Source organism: Lepeophtheirus salmonis, chromosome 4 (genome assembly GCF_016086655.4).
Source record: "Lepeophtheirus salmonis chromosome 4, UVic_Lsal_1.4, whole genome shotgun sequence".
NCBI lineage: Eukaryota > Metazoa > Arthropoda > Copepoda > Siphonostomatoida > Caligidae > Lepeophtheirus > Lepeophtheirus salmonis.
Window position 1 is genome coordinate 1589393 of NC_052134.2, and position 15666 is coordinate 1605058.

At 31.9% G+C, this 15666-nt stretch overlaps 1 protein-coding gene across 3 annotated transcripts in view; it reads left to right on the forward strand.

Annotated features, from left to right (window-relative positions):
- LOC121116447 (uncharacterized) overlaps positions 1-15666 on the forward strand; it is a 98704-nt gene that overhangs the window by 34420 nt on the left and 48618 nt on the right. For 2 of the 3 annotated variants that reach the window (XM_040710702.2, XM_040710705.2), the window contains exon 2: positions 12282-12325. The exons of the other annotated variant lie outside the window; for it this stretch is intronic. The gene's annotated coding sequence lies outside the window, so the exon portion shown is untranslated. The remainder of the gene's footprint in view (positions 1-12281; positions 12326-15666) is intronic. 3 annotated transcript variants of the gene reach the window in all.

Consider the following 15666-nt stretch of genomic DNA (forward strand, 5'->3'; position numbering starts at 1 on the left):
GGCAGATATCTTTCTGAATTGTCTTGAAAGCAAACAACACGATTATTTTGTTCGTTGAAGACGGGGTAGACAGTGAATGTTTTTTTCATCCGAGAATAAGAACACACGGTGCCATGATGCTTCATGACGTTTAGGAGGCATCTGGCCCGCTCCAATTGGATATCTTGTTACTGTTAAGCCATCAATGGTCTTTCCACGTACCTCTTGGACTTTCCCTAGGCGGCCTTGATTGCTCTAGACACGGCAGAGGGAGCCACTTACTTCTTTTTGGCAAATTTGGACATGGACAAAGTGGGTTTGACCTCAAACACCTTCTTGACAACTTCTGGGATCAGTTTGGCTGTCCTTCCACTACAAGGCTCGATTTTAATGTTTTTCCGCTTGTTTCATGAGCTTTCTGACCCTGTAGACGGTCTCCATCCCAACATTCTTGACAATTTCAAATGTGCAGTGGCAGGTGCAAATAGTTAAAAAACAAACTGTCCAAGAGTACAAGTTGTAACCATTACACAAAATTCATAAAGGTTATTTTAATTTTGTTTCTTGTAGAAGAGCATCAAAATATATCCTGTATGAAAAAAAAAATTGACAGGTCTTTTAACCCAAAGAACTTGTTTAATCGATTATGTATAAATTTGTAAATAATACTTTTACGGTTTTTCCTCAAATCAATTCCACTCCTTTATCTGAAAATGAATAAAAGTAAAACTGCATGAAGTATAACAAATAAAAGTGAAAATTAATCTTACTCCTCTTTATTTATAGAAACACATAAAAACATATGCAACTTTTTAAAGAAAAAAACTTAATTAGTATAATTTAAAAAGTTTTTCTCATAATTTTATTTAAAAGTTTTTAATCATGTTCAGTCATGAGTTTTTGTTATTATAACGCTCAAGCTATGATAACTTTCATTTTTTTTTTTTTGTTGTTCGTTGTTTTTTGGCTCCATTTGTATTATGCATTATTGGAGTGTAAAAAATATTCCCTGAAGCAGTATTTGAAATAAAATTGGCATTGTCCATGTATTATAAAAAAATTTAATGGTAGAAATTAATACAATATAAGATAATTTTCTATTTGTATTCTCAAGAAATTAGTTAAATCAAATAAAGAGCTTTCATGATTCACTGTTTAAATAAATATGAATGTTTTCTTTGAAGTAACAGACAAAATTGTACGAAATTATTCCTTTGCTCAATACTATTTGTAAAACCCTGCAACAAACATAGTCTTGGAATATGATCAAATTTATACATTCATTAATATATGTATACATAACAGATGAAAGAGTGTGTTTCTATACCAACAATAACTACCCCGTGCGTCATATTTAAGCTTACACTGAAAGAAATGCTCACAACTCGGATTTTGATAGGAAATTTTACGGAAGTGAGCTTGTGTTATATTGTAATTATCATTTGCAGTTGTGTTTATTAATAAATATTGACTGTATCTTCAAAGACGACAAAATGGATGCAAAAAAGTTATTCTTCTTGAAATGCTCAAGGCCGCAACCAAGACTGACAATGACCTCAGAAACACCTGGACGGCTGCATATTGCATTCAAATGCGATTTAAAGCCAAGGAAGTCTGGGCAAGTTCAAAAACGTAAAGTAAGACCAATAGGTATGATTACTTGTGTCAAACCCACCTTGCTAGAATCAAGAGGGGTCAATTCGCAGTATTGCTAAGAAGATGAATGTGAGCAAGGATACACTCTGAAGGATAATTAAAGATGACTTAAGAGCAAAATCAATAGAAATGAAGAAGACAATTATCATTACAACGTCCACAAAGGAAAATATGTTTTCAAGCGCCAAGGTTTCTTTGTATGTATTCTTTATATTCCATCCAGGGAAAGGTCGAAGAAGCTACTTTTAACAAGCCTCATGGCTCTGTGAGATTTTTGGAGTCTCCCATCAAGATCGATAGGCTGACTTCTCAGAAGACTTCACCCGTCAGTTTTATTCAGCCTTCAGGATGAGGGTGAAGGCCGACATTGAGGCAGAGGGAGGCCATATTGAATAAAATATATCCATTTAAGTTATAACTCACTGTAAATAAACTTAATTTTTTCTTACCGTCTTCAAGAACTAATTTTGAATCAAATTTGAAAAACAATCTTCACTGTAAACTTAAATATGATGCATAGGGTATATATCAAATAGTTCTACTCTATGCTATTTTCAAAGAAAAAATTAATTATATAATTAATAGATAAAGAGGTGACTAAATTAAGTTATGTGCGTACGTTCATGAGTATGTAGAAATTCCTTTCTTTTTTTGAGATATGTCATTTGTAGAATGGTATGACAGATATACAAAATACATGTACGTACTACACTTGACATTATATCAAAACGAAATACTTATTAAATATTTAAGGATAAGTGGTGTGTTTATGCCATATTACCAAATTATGAAAGAAAAATAAGCTATGAAATCCCGTGATTAATGAGATTTTATAATAAAGAAGCGAGGCGGAAATTGCCCCTGAATAAGAAAAGGCATAACCAAATAATTGTATCATTTGTTATATATACATATATATGCACAGGTAAAAAAATATCCATGTATGAAACTTTTGAAATAAACGAATATCGATCGTATAATTAAAAATAGTAAAAATGTCAAATACTTACAACAATCATTAAAAAATTGTGTTTATATAGGTATAACACATTTAAGGTTTGATTCTTTCTTCTATGATTTTTGCACAGATCAATCCCTGGATTTTAGTAACTAGGGCGTTAATACCATTTCTGGATTTCTTTATTTAAAGGACGTAATTGTGTAAAACGTTTAAATCAAAGTTAAATGTGCAACAGCATATGGTGAGAGAGTGATTACTTAAGTAATTTTACATAAATATTACCTTTATCACACTTTAATATTAAAAAAGTAGGAAATTTTTTAAATGAAACCCCATGACATGGATTGTTACTGAAATGAATGTGACATTCTTAGCTCTCAAATGTCTTACATTACCTAAATTTTGGATATTAGTTTTTCAAAAAACATAAGTTTTTGTAAGGCACTTGAGAAAGTGGTAGGTAATTCCTCCCTTTTAAAAACTTTATTTTTAAAGATATAGTATTTCCAGCCAAAGGTGTTTGTCCTATATATATATTTACAACAGCAGAACTAATCCACAAACCGATTTTTATAAATAACATTTACTAACTTTTACGTGAAACATTTGTAAATTACACATCACGAATTAATTTGATTCGTACACGTATGTTCTCACATATCAAACTATGAAACTACGTGACATGTAAAAATGTAAGCACATGTAAACCATGTTGGATCTAAATATATATGTTCTATTTTTAGAATAAACTAAATATACCTAATTTATCGAATGGTTGAATGGGCTGCATGTTTTACGATATTTTATGTATATTTATCTTCTAATTTGAAATATTTTTTTATTGTTTCATAAAATATCAACATACTAGGCAAATGAACAGAAATCGTAGATAGTTAAGCCTTATTTTGTAAAGATATTAATGTTCTATAAAATAAACTAAAATCATTTTAAAAATTATATAATTATTACAAACTCGTAATAAAAGTCATGTTTAAATACCTTGAGGTCTTAACACCAACAAAGAAATTTACATTATACAAGAAAATTTCTTTTCTAATATAAAAAAAATAAGGCCCTACAATTTACTTTTCCAAATCATATTTTCTAAATTTAGCTCTTCATTGATATACAGGGTCCACGGAAAGTTCTCTTAAATTAACTTTATATAATATAATTATATGTAAGTATGCAATTTTGCAATAAAATAACAGTTTTGTTAACCACAATAGAAGCTAAGAGCGAGGCTATAATCAAGTCTAGTTCCCTCCGGCCCCGACTTAAACGTCATGGATTGCTCCATCTGGTCCTTTCTTGAGCGCAGAGCCTGTCTGACCACCTGGCCTGGGAATTCATCGCCTGGAACATGGTGCTTACAGTATGCAAGTCATTTCCAGAGAGACTTTAGGCTGTGGTCATGCTAAGAATGACCATTTCGAATAAAAGTGATATCACATATTTTGGAACTTATATAATGTCTATAATTATGTTCAAATTATATAATTAGGACTTTAATAAACATTTAACAAAACTTTCGTGGACCCTGGAAGTTAATGGAGGATACTCAAACATAAAAAAATTATTTTGTTTATTTTATCCTTGACAAATTATATAAGGGTACAGTATTTACCTGAGATGGATGAGGGAATTGATTGATTATTCAGTTGGATCAATATATTAGTTTAAATATTTTCCTTTAGAAATGCAGCTTAAAAAAATTGTTAATAATTTTGTGAAATTTAGTCGAAATAAGCAGATAAAAATATACTAAAACAAAATTGATGGAATATTTTAAAATATTTTTATAATATATATTTTTTGATAATAGTTTTTAAGTGCTTAAATGCTTGAAAAATAATTCCATTGAACGCAATAGAAAGTCCCTATCATTTTGTAAAATTTAATATTCTTTTATCATAACAAAATAACTTAAAATAAATTTGCTAATTGCATTTTAATAAGTATTCCTGTTAAACAAGACCTTATAAGAATATAAACTTGTTGGTACGACACCTTTCAACTCTGAACTTTCTTCTTCCCCCGTAAAACTTGTTTGAGTCAAATACATATTTTTAAACATTTTTTTTATTGGTCAAATGGAGTTGTACAGGTTCAAGATAAGTAAAGATTATAGGATTGAAATTATGTACTCCATCTGAGTCGAACCTTCAGGTATTCAGTTCAAGAGAAAAATACCCACCGAGCACATTGTCCACTGAGCTTCCTTGCATAATTACATTACAAAAAAAAATTCTTTGATAGATATATCTATGCCATTTAAAAGGGAGAAAGGCATATTTGCATCATTTGGACTTTTTGGGTCAATGATCCAAAGTTTGCTTCACTTATTGACAATAAAATTTGACAGAACTTAACACCTTCATCTGTCAGGTATTATTTGAATATATTTTTAAACATTATTTCAGCCTGTAGCTTGCAGAGTTGATACATAAAATATCCGACTCCGAGGCCAGTTTTTTGAATGGCACGACTCCAACAAACAAGTTTACAATAATATATTTTATTAGTCATTTGAGTTGGGAGATCATAAATATACATAGATTCAATTGATAGCTATTGGTAGTTATTAGAATATGTAGTAAATACATTTTGGCATTTTTAAAGTAAATATTTGGAATATAATATATTTAACAAGATGAACAGCAAATGAAATGAATCAAAATTTAAAGGAATTCCTATAATTTATAAGCATTTCAAAAAAATAAACATTACAAACTCTTAATATAAACCTAATATTAATAATAAGATTTATTTACTTATTTTATAATAATTTTTGTATCCTAAGTCGGTACAAACTTTCCAACTCCTACCCCGCAGCCCTAAATTAGTCTCAATAATATTTTTGAGGAATAAATGTTTTCTAATGATTCTTTTTACATTATAAATTTCAATATACTTAAGCAAACTCTAATATAATTTTAATGTTTTTAAAAATCACTGATGCGTTCTTCAAATAGTTTAAATTCACTTTTACGCCCCTCATTAAAATCCATATTATATTATATTAAGTTATTAATTAACAGGTGGTAATTCAAATTTTGATGTAATTATAACAACTAATAAAAGAAAAATAATAAAACTACTAAATAATTATATGATATAAACAACAAAAAGTACAATGCTTTAATGACTAAATTATATTACGAAAAGTATTTCTCCTCTAAATAATAATACTTTTACTTCCTCCAAATCAGTTTTTATTAGTGATGTCCCAGGAGCAAAACTCGTAAATTGCAACCCGAATTTTATGAAGTAAATAAAAAAAGGGATACAAACAAACCAAGTTCGTGGGCATAAAAAGTAGTGTATTACTCAGAACTCGTCTAAACTTGAGATTTTTTTTTCTTTTCCATGCCCATTATAATACCGGGCCGTGCAAAATTATTTACCGATGATGTAAATATACTTTTTAAGAGGTTATGAGGCAACCAATCTGATTGTTTCGTATTTTTACTGCTAAAATAAACAAAACCCCTTCCTGGAAGAGCGTAACAACTTCCACACGTGAGACCATGTCCAATCAGGAAACAAAGAGGATCGAAATTGCAGCCCTCCTCCGCGTGGGAGTGCCTCATAACAACAGTAAGGAACAGGTTGAGGCCTCATTGTACACAATTTACAACATTTCCAAGCGCTTGGAGGCTGGGGGTGATATCAAGCATTCTCTTGGGGCTGGCAGGAAGCCCACTGTCTTAACAAGGCAAGTAAAGGCAGTGTTCCAGAGAACTCCCAACAGGTCCATTGCCGACATGGTCAGAAAGATGGGAACGTCGACATCAACTGTTTCAAGGGCATTGAAAAGGGCTGGAGGAAAGTCCCTGAGGCGTACTGAACGCCCCCTGCTAACTGAACGTCAGCGAGAAGTCAGACTTGAGCGTGCCAAGAAAATCTTGAATGATTTCAAGAGCTCATCTGGACGCATCATCCTTTTTACAGATGAGAAAACTTTTACAGGCGATCCTGTTTTCAACAAGCAAAATGACCGTGTTGTGAGCTTTGGAGATATTTGGAGATCCAACGGGAAGGCCATGAAGCCGGTATGGTTCCCCACTGGCTACAGATTAACAGCGGAGGATTATGTGAAGACTGGGTTTTTCAACAAGATGGAGCACCTGCCCACGCTTCCAAGAAAGCTCAGGAGTGGCTCAAGGACAACATGAACTTATGGCCAAGGAGCACTGGCCCCCTCAGAGCCCAGATCTGAACCCACTAGACTTCTCTATGTAGGCGCACGTGGAGACCAAGGCCTGCAAAAAACGACACAAGAACATAAATGCCTTAAAGGCTGCTCTCAACAAGGCCTGGGCCTCCATGGACGCCGATTACATCCAGCAAGTCTGTGGCAGCTTCAGACGTCGCCTGACCAGTGTCATTGAGTCAAATGGTGGCTACATTGATTAAATTTGATCACAAACAATTTTATTATTCTAAAAATGTATGAATAAATTGTTTCTCAAGTCATTCAAATGTCATTATTGTCCACGATGTGTTCGGTAAATAATTCTGCACGGCCCGGTATGTAAATCTTCACAGACATATTTCCTTTATTTACAAAATTTATAATTTATGTTTTCCTATTGGTAGAAATGTGTTTTGTTATCTGCAATCTGTACTCATAATCTCAGTTCATTTTAAAAGTTTTTTCAAATGGCTTGAAGACAAATAAGCCAAAAATTATTGATAACTTTAGCATAATGTGGATTATATGATAAATATTGTCATCCATATGAAATAGATTCTTCTTTGATTTAAGAGCCAAAGAGCATGTTGCAACACTCCTCGTCTTACCTGCTATTGTCTATCCTTTTTAAATTTGAATCATATTATACTTATATATATACAAAATATGTAAGCACATGTAGCAGATATACAAGTTTATGTACATTTACAAAAGTAATTATTAAAAAAATTTAGGATTCACTATAAATTTAATTTCAAGAACTTCTCCTCTGGGAAATCTATATACGAGTATATAACCAGCTCTAGAAAAAGTAATGAGCCCTTCTAAAAATACAGTTTTGAATAGGTCTTGTTGATATAATCTTAAAGTTCCGATTATTTTTGAAAAGCTTGGATTCAGAGCCTTTTACTGATGTACTTGTTATAAACAAAAATTATATATATGCCGTGATGGAGGCAAGAAGAGCCGTCATAGGGAATTCAATTCACGCTGGGAGGACCACCTTGGACATCATGAAGGCCTTAAACTTCAGCAAGGCCACAGTCTGTCGGGTCAGAAGTCGTATTGGCTGATATGGACAACCCCAAGAGTGGAAAACCCACCAAGGTTAGACCTGAAGACATCATGGAGGCTCTTAAGGGCAACCCAACGATGAATATGTCAGCGTACGCCAAGAAGAAGAAGGTTCATCTGTCTACCGTGGGGAAGACCATCCGAAAGGCTGGATCAAGAATTTATTTCCCACTTCTGTCTCAATGTCAAAAGGTACTCCGTTTCATACTGCTAACATGAGTGAATTGGTATCAACATGAGCTTCTGGTCCACGAAATTTGGTCCCCTCAAAGCCAAGATCTGAATCCACTGGATTACTCCATTTGGTGGCAAATTGAGAAGGAGGTCTCCAATGTCCACCACCCCAAATATGGATATCCTAGAGACCTCCGTTAACCAGCAGTGGATGATCATGAAAAAGGACTACGTTGCAAAGGTGTGCAAGGTGGTCTGGATGCGGTTGGAGGCTGTCATTGAGGCTGATCGTGGCAAGATTCTTAATTAATGTGCATTGTTATAGTAAAAAATATTATAAAATAAAATTTTCTATGTACAACACCATCTTGATCAATTATGAGTATTTTAATGACTACTTAGAGGCGGGTCTCAGTACTTTTTCTACGCTCGGTATACATATAAAAAATGTAAACACATGTTGTAGATGTATAAGCTTAAATATGATCAAAAAAGTAATCATTAAAAAAGTTTATGAATTAGCATAAATTTAATTTCAAGAACTGCTCCTCTGGGAAATATATATAATAATTCCACACTAAGAATAAATAAATAAGAGTCATTTTATGAAAATTATATAATTTAAAAAAACATATAATTGAGTTTGTGAATAATGATCCACGATTATGAAATTAGGTAAAAATGAATCCGATCAGCAATTTGGGCAATGGCGGATTAATCAACAGTTGTTAATTGGCCGGTTAATTATTTATTAAATTTTCTAGCAAATACTAAATACAGTTAAAACAACCCTTATACATTTTCCTAGCATTTTACAATCTCTTACTTAGTTATTTTCTATATATCGGAAAAAGAAGTATACATTACATGATTGCTCTTGATCTAAAACCATTTTGTATTGCAGAAGATGTGGAAGATTTTATTGATTAATAATTATAATTGCTCTAAATTGCCAAATCATAAAATTGATATATTTTTACAAACAATGAAAAGTTGAAAATTAGGCAAATAAAGATAAATTACCAGCAGTGGTCCATTTCCCACAACGGTATTGTGCTTAATTGGTATTGGAACTGATTCTTGCAAGGCCGTTATATTATAAACAAATTGTACCATCAAATTTGTGAAAAAAATAATTTTTTTTATAAAACTAAAAAATAATTAAGGTTGTTTTTGTTGTTTAATGTTCATGTAATTGGTTAGAGGGAGTTACACTGATTAAGTATAAGTGAAAATTATAGTATTACAATTATGCAGTCCGTCTGATCTTTGAATTATCTTTGAAGTTTACTTCAAAAAAAAATCCTGTGAAGGCTTTTTAATTGCATATGAATTGCCCTTCACAGCATTATTGTTCCATATTTTATTTCGAAAGAGTATGGAAATACCGATACTCACAGTGATACCTAAACTGTTACAAAAATATTGTGTCAACCCTAATTAATGCAAACAAACCACATTTTAATGAAAAACAGAAGTTCTTAAGGATAAATTCTAGTCTTTATAATATCATTTCATTTTTGAATAATGGTGTATGTACAGGGTTCGGAAGCAAAACGTGGACGGAATGACTGATTTTAGTAAAATGTCAATATTTTTTTACATAATTTTAAAAATTTGTTTTAAATTTATAAAAAGAAAACTTTGAGACACGACCTTTTTGAACATGTTCACTCAATATGGCCACTGAATAAGGAAAAGCAATAATTTCTGGGCGCTGAGGATCAAGGGTGAGTCCAAGAAAAAGACTGGTAATGATCTTATTGACAGACTATTTATGGGACCAACGGAGTTCTTTAGGAGGATGAAAAAATGTGGTCAACACTGGAGACATATGAGTAGCTCGTGGAGTCCGTTATGAATAACATTTTACATACCATGAGCTCTAACAAACCTTTTAACTTTAATCCAAGGTTGAGAAGTCGGGCCGAGTTTTTAAGGAAAGGACTTTTGGTACTTCTGCTGGTCAATACCTATCTCGTGCAGATACGGAGCTAGGCAATTTGATTCTATTAAGTAGAACCAAGAGAATAGTCTAAAACCAGTAACTTTGAGCCTTCAACACCCTCCTTCATAGCAGTGGAAGCACTCCCTAATAGTAAAATAAGGTCTGCAATAATCGGTGATAACAACAGAGTGTCGTCCCTTATCTTCAAGAGAAGAATGGAGTGGCTTGACCTGAAAGAAATGGTTCAGGTATTAAACCCAAAAACAATATTAAAAAACTACTCAACAGATTCCCATCAAAAATGTTTAAGATATCGATTGGACACCTCTTCTTAATTTACAATTAAGTCAAAACAAATGGTTGAGTCTAGGATGTGCTCTTTTTGTAAAGAAAATAATCGAGACCTCAATCCAATTGTTTTATTTTTACTCAAAAGTGGCTCCCGTTGTTAGAATTGTGGATTGTATTATCCGTGAAAAGTACGGCCAAGAACTCTGCCCTTCAGATTTGCTTGTAGCAACGTCTTCAAAATACAAACAGAACCTGAAAATTGAATATATTATCTCTAAAGTACAAGGGATAATATATGGGGTTAAAAATTCATGGATTTTGTGGGGTCTCCCTGGAACTTCTTCTTCAGGTCCCCTTGAAACTCAGAATCCCATTTCAAGTTGTGCCCCCCACTTCCTTCTTTCCTTGAGAGGTATTTTCCATCCTTTCTTATCTTGGTTACCTTAAAAATGAGGCCCCTGGAGCACTTCACAATGTCCATAATCTCTGACATTTCAATTTTGGCATCAAGAAGGTCTGAGATCCTTTGCCTTTTTGCTTCTTGCTCACTCATGATGAAAGATTTGAGAAATGTTTATTATTGTTTACTTATGCAGAAAGGAAAGGAGATTCGGAATATGCAGGAAAAATCTCAAAATCTCTTTATTTTAATTAAATAATTAGTATTTATTAACAGTACACGGTTTGCTTCCAAACCCTGTATTATGTATACATATATTTAAATCTTTACTCGTATGTCTATAAAAAGAAATAAAACATCAATTTATTTAAAATAAGTTATTATTATTTTAGGTATGGGGGATATGGGTGATTGTTCCATATATTCCAACTTTACGGCTCTCTTATATTTCCGCAGTAAAGTTGTATTTATTATTGCATAATAAAAATACTATTCATAGTAAGGTAATTGCAGAAAAAAGTAATGCGTATATACTTCAATATTTGGGGAACAAACATAAACTAAAAAGAAAAAAATACTATATACATTATTTTATAAAGTTTCCTAATATTTTGACTGTTGATACAAAAATTTGAGGGATATTCAAAATGTCAGTACATAAAATACGAAAATAATACAATTTTAAACAAAAGAAGAGACAACAACTATACGCTCAATGTTCTTGACCTCATCATGAGGTATCCACTTACTAAAGATATAAGGGTCGAATAGAACTTACATCGTCATTGCGGGAAAAACTTAGGAATGTATGTAGTGTATTTCCTTTCTCTAGCGGAGAATCCTTAAGGAAAAGGTTCTGTATCATCCTGCAGAAGCAATAAAATATTTTCTCCGATTGTGAAAGCTTATTTATGGGGACCCAGATGTGAGGCAGCTGAAAGCAGATAGTCCTAGTTTCTGGGGTAGACTATTCCTTCCCCTTGAGCACTTCAAAAAGAATGTAAGCAAACGAATATTGTGGAAGGTAGTCATTCAAATTAAAAAGATCAATATTCAAGTCGATGAAGTATCGAAGAACAAATAATTTTGCAAATGCATGGATGAGTGAGTTAAACAGCTTTCCATAGTCCGTTGCAGGGCGAGTTGAAATACTTTTTTTTTTTTTCATAATTTTTCAATTATTTGAGGGGCAAATGCCTCATGCCTCTCCTAATGACAATGTATCTGATCCACACAAATCCGGTTTTTCATTTCACCTCAAATGATATTTGTTTTAAAACTCGTTCTAGAATTCCATAATTTGACAACGCCGTTTACTCGCTGTCGTGTGTACAATATGAATAGAAATACATATTACGTAGATAAGTAAAAAGGTGCGCATTTCAACTGATTCCCTATAGATACATACATCAAGATTCTTCACTAGCGCGGAGGGAGAAGGTCTACAGTTAATTGTTAAAACGAATTGATTAATGAGTAAAGGTGGAACAATTATAACATTTTTTAAGATATCTACTCATATGTTATTTAATATTTAGGAGTATATTTTTTTTTTAAAGTAACAAATGAATTAATCTATAATGTTACTCCTTTTTTTTAGGTGAGTCGATCAATATGTTACCACTCTCAATGAACACCCTTTTGGTAATTATTCATTATTACTCTTATTTTTTTTATTTTTAGCTATATACCTTTAACAAGTAAATGTTATAACAAACTCGTTAATTAATTGAATTTATTTTTAAAAAAATTTGTGTTTTGTTTATTTTGTCTAAATATCCCTCCCCAAAATTAATTTATATTAAATATACAAAATTTGTCAGGTTTTTTTTTCTGTGGGCAACTCATTTTTGACAGGGAGCCTGTGTAGCCATAGCTCATCACGTCATATTAAAAAATTTAAAAAAAGGAGAGTATATATGTATGTTATAAGAACAAAGTTCAGGGACACCTAATAACTCCAAGTAATGCCGAATACTCCGGCTAGTATTGAATATATGTAAAGACTGTATATTAATCATACTGCGTTCTCATTGCTTTTTAATAGGTCTTTATAATGATTAAATACATCCATTATTCTGAAGTAGAAAAACAATTGATCTGCATGCGATAAATATACATGCAAAATATTGAAATAATTAAATTAATCAACGTAATTGGATTTATTTGACTTTTAATTAAATTTGCATGCAAGACTAATTGTTGCGATTCTCTTTACATAAAAATAATTGCAGTAGATTTTATAGTCACTAAAATTATACTTACTTACTTTTAGGTAAAACAAATAAAATACAAAAGTACAGTGCTTAAACAGCATTTACCTTAAAATGAGTACTACATAATTTATGTATAGTTTTTCGAGTTATTTTGATCAAAGATAGAATGAGTACTAAATCAGTAAAATAAGTACGCAAATTACAAAAATAAATATATAGAAAACATAACTTTCATCTTAGTTTATTCTTTTAAAAATTAGACAATTTATGGTTGACACAAAACGCCATTGAAAGGAACAACTAAAATGTTACTTGCATGTGTGAACAAATTAGAACTTAACCAATATATTGACAAGGTCCATCAATTTGGAAATTATAGACTGCTTGATAATAATGACACTATGTAACAACTTTTTTGTCTGCCGACTAAAAATCACATTTATTATTGTTATTTAAGCCATAGAACACGAAAAGGACAACTAATATATTCAAGCCTTTTTGTTAAATCATATTTTAAAATGAAATTACTATATAGATATAAATTAAATGTAATAGCAATCAATCAAAAAGTATTCCAGTGTTTGTAACTAAATAATTATCTAGTTATATAGATTACAATTCCTACAAAGTCCTATCATTCAAAAATTAGTCAATTTTTTTTTTTAAAAGGAATATTTTTTACAATTATTTTATTTTTCTCCCTTTCAGTCCTTTTTCAATTGATCTGGTCATTTTAATCATCATCAGTCCCAGGAACCGATAAATCGGTCATTTAATCCTACGGTCCTAGCCACCTTTATATATTCTTCAATCCTAGCTAGAAATGAAGAAAAGAATTAATGATAGGTAGAAGTTAGCTTTAGCCTAATACTCCCCACTTTCAACTTAAGGTATTTCCCCAATTTCAAATTGATTATGATAAAACATCAAAATTTGAAATGACGTAGTTAGTAACTACGTCCTTTTAGCTGTTTTATATCAAATCGGTGAAAGTTACAGATTATTAACCATATCCCCCCCCCCTAAAGTTAAATTATATTGTTATAGCAAACACAAGTAAAAACGTACTCATATGTATTGAAGTAACTTAACCCTTGATAAACCAGAAGTGCAAGGAACAGCATTTTTTGAAAGTTTCCTCTTCTAACTTTAATCTATTTGTCCCTAATGCTCAAATATATGCAACCCGTTTAACTGTTTTATTTCTAATCAAATATTAAAATATTATTTGGTTATTTATGGTCCAAAGGCTGAAAACATACATAAAACTCCAATCATAAACTACCAACCGTCAATAATATTAAATGTGTTCCTTAAAATCCCTATTCAACCATGAAAGCATATCTTCAAAATGGTCAAGATATAAAATAACAGGATGTCTTGACAAATAGAAGTATTTTTACTGAGCTGATGATGAGGAAAGTTATTTTTATAATGGACGGAGTGAGTAATATCATACTTTTATACGTAAATGATTACAGGTTATTTATTTTGAAAAAAAAAGTCGACCAATTGGTCGATTAATTATCGTTTATCTCCGACAAATAGAATAATCGATTGGCCCTCCTAATAATCAATATCATTTGAACTCAAATACACATACATATATAATTAGCTATATGTATACAAATTATATATGTGTGTGCCAACAAATCATTACTCCAAGTCATTAGTGAGACCCACCTCCTTTTACAAAAAGAAAAAACGACTTATAAGACCTATGAACCACCAGCTATTATTATTATGTGAAAAGAGAGGTCCTCCAATAATCCAATTTTTATGACAAAAACTAGTAATTATGTGGGTATTTGTTCATGTGTGTAAGTCAGGATTGCTTTTGTTTCATGTAAATATACCTATTCATACCTTATACACTCTTGGGAGTTACTCTATTGTTGATAGTCTGTACAGAAAGAAAAAAAAAGTAGAAAAACAAGGTGTGTACAATGTGCAAGACAGGCCCATTAACTATATCTGACAAAAGGGATATATGTACATACATATATTCAAGGGAAGCTCAATAGATTATTTGATTTTTTAATACTACATATAGTCTACAAACATTTTAATGTTCAACGCTAACATATAGCTATTTTAACGTGCGCAGACAACTGCCCTGAAGAAAATTGCCCCTGCTATAATAACAATAATTTAATATTATTAGAAAAATACTTTCAAAATGATTTAATATTTCATACAATACTAGGTTCTCCTCTATGAAGATGCTCATACAACCATTTTCCAATAGCAATTACATCCAACACAGCTTTTTAAATAGTGTGGCATCTTAAAGTGATAAAGTTTTCGGGGTTCTATGAAAACTAACCCTGGACGATTGCCATGGAGTAAAATTAACAGTTAGGAAAATTGCCCATATCTTTTTCATTTGTTTATTGCAACCCCCCAGGGAGTACTCACTCTCATGTGTGAGTAATACTATTTGAATACAGAAGGAGGGGGGGGGGACATCTTAGGGCCTCTTAAAATATGATTAAATTATCTCCTCTCTCGGATTTCCAGTGTCCCAAGGGTAGTGTCCAATACATCCAAGGAATCCCACTAACACAACAAACTAGTTCAAAGCCCTTGAGTTGGCCTGGCTCACAGGGTTAATGTGAGCTAGTTAAAACCCACTGCCAAAGCATCACATACATACAATAAACCCCTTTTAATATCAAGAAATAGTTGTTAAGTCTTCAGGTTGCGATGGATAATTGAGGGTACCTCTGGATCCTTAAAAACCACCTCCGAAGCATCACATACATCCAA